Source organism: Amphimedon queenslandica, unplaced genomic scaffold (assembly GCF_000090795.2).
Source record: "Amphimedon queenslandica unplaced genomic scaffold, v1.1 AMPQUscaffold_7772_Cont20280, whole genome shotgun sequence".
Taxonomy (NCBI): domain Eukaryota; kingdom Metazoa; phylum Porifera; class Demospongiae; order Haplosclerida; family Niphatidae; genus Amphimedon; species Amphimedon queenslandica.
In genome coordinates this window covers 1-2,212 of record NW_003551947.1, presented here as the reverse complement: position 1 = coordinate 2,212, position 2,212 = coordinate 1, and the positions used below count along the sequence as shown (strand labels likewise).

At 34.2% G+C, this 2,212-nt stretch overlaps 1 long non-coding RNA gene across 1 annotated transcript; it reads right to left on the bottom strand.

Annotated features, from left to right (window-relative positions):
• Positions 1-154: 154 nt before the first annotated feature.
• Positions 155-614, bottom strand: LOC109591587 (uncharacterized). Its single transcript, XR_002189885.1, has 2 exons — positions 510-614; positions 155-452 (listed from the first exon to the last, which is right to left on the bottom strand). It is a non-coding gene; the product is annotated as an uncharacterized LOC109591587 (long non-coding RNA).
• Positions 615-2,212: the final 1,598 nt, after the last annotated feature.

The following is a 2,212-nucleotide window of genomic DNA, read 5'->3' as shown; positions in this document are numbered from 1 at the left end:
TGAAATCATGTCATCATCACGATACAGAAAATGAAATTATTTCCTAACTTGTAAATCCAGTGTATACATATATTTATTTGTGAATTGCTAATAATTAAAATACCAAACAAACATCAATTATTATCAATAAATAAAGAAAAATATTGCTGTTAAGTCTGTGCATTTAAAAACGAAATACAAAAAGTGAATTTCTGTTTAGACTAGCATCTATAACATAGTATCATCTGTGCCATCACTATACTTCTCCTCTAATATATTGACAGCTCTCATTGGAACTTGAGATGCAATATATGATCTATTATCCGCTATATATTGTATTGCTGGCCCTATCGATTGGTTGGTGATGGAAAGTTCCCCCACGTTCTGCTTTACATCTCGTATGTCGGCCTTGATGGCTTCTAAATTTTGTCGGAATTTTTTAGTGTTCTTTTTGAATCTAAAACAGACAACAACTGCAAAAAATAAATGGAGTGTACATTAGTAAGTAGTACTGAGGTTAATATACTTACATATAATAAGAATAACGACAGCTGCTATAATCAAACTGACTGAGAAACCAACAGACAGACCAATAATGAGTGCCTCACTGGTAGCTACAAATTTTATGATGATAATAATAATAATAATAATAAACAAGACAGTACAAGACAGTTTGAGCAAATTAAAAATTCATAAAAAAATCCAAATTTGATTGGAATCAGCTCAAACTTTCTACACAACACAAGTACATGTATGTGAATCAGAAAAAATTATAAAAATGGAGAATTCTCTCCTTTTCATTTTTGGTGAAATTTGGCTCAAGACCATGTGCTATAGTACACTTTGGCCCGATTTTGGAGCAACTTCAAAAAATCGTAAAAAATCCAAACTTGATCGGAATCAGCTCAAACTTTCTACACAACATAAGTACATGTATATACATCAGATAAAGTTATAAAAACGGAAAACTCTCTCCTTTTCAATTTTGGTAAAATTTGGCTCAAGACCATGTGCTATTATTAGTAACGCGGTAGCGTTACTAAGTAGGATTCACCCCCAAACAAAATGGCTGCCACGACTTTTGCAGCCTTGCTATACCTGGAAAACGAGCTCCTATGCTTACCAGACTTTATAGAGGACCTCATCTTGACAAGAGGACTCCAATGGTACAACTAGCGTGGCTCTAGACCTTGTCTAAGCGAAAAGTCAAAAATCGGCGAACCGGCCGTTTTGTTCAGCCACCTTTTTTCATCTTCATCATCATCATCATCATCATCATCATCATCATCATCATCATCATCTTCATCAAGTCCTGTCAATCCAGTTGTCGGTGTGTATCTCAGTATCAGCTGGTGCTACAAGAATAATTCTTACACCAATCTACTCCAACAGTCTATGCGCAGGTCCATGTCCCATCAGATCATTCTTCAAGTAAGGAAAAAGTGATACTGTGACTGCTGGATCGAGCCATCTTAGCTACATGCCGCCATTTTGTTAATTAAAGAAGCTTGCCATGTGCTCCAAAATTTGGGTGTGGTCGCGCATGCTCAGATATCTGCAGCTCTGGAAGAAGCAAGCTATGCTTGGAATCAACTTACTGCAATACTTTAGTGGAGGTTTCCAGCTAAAAGAAGGTATTGATTTTACATGTTACTGTTTTATCAAGTGTGTTATTTTATTTTATTTTAAAAAACAAACAATTAATTAATGTTATGACTTATGATATGCAATGATAATTATGAACTTGACAACAGCCTGGAAGAACAGGAATAGCAGGGAAGATGGACACTCTTAGCTCACAGATTCTTGAACAAGGACTTGTGTCAAGACTAGTATTAGTTTCACTTGTCATCAGTATAGTTAATATTCCTTCAGCATGTCTATTCAATGCTGTCTCTCATAACTGTTATAACAATGATAATAATAATAAAGAGAATTATTGTTTGTGTAAAATCAACAAGTATCACAATTGCAACATAAATATTATTTTAAAAAATCAACACAAACAAGAACATAAAAAATTAAAAAAAAACAAGATGAAGTAGGATTCCGAACGACCAACGAAAATACAAAATGAAAATCCTACTCGTGATGCAAATTCCACTCTACATTGCAAGGTGATCCGTAATTCTTACATAATAACATTAAAAATACAATGTAGAGTAGAATTTGCATCACGAGTAGGATTTTCATTTTGTATTTTCGTTGGTCGTTCGGAATCCTACTTCATCCT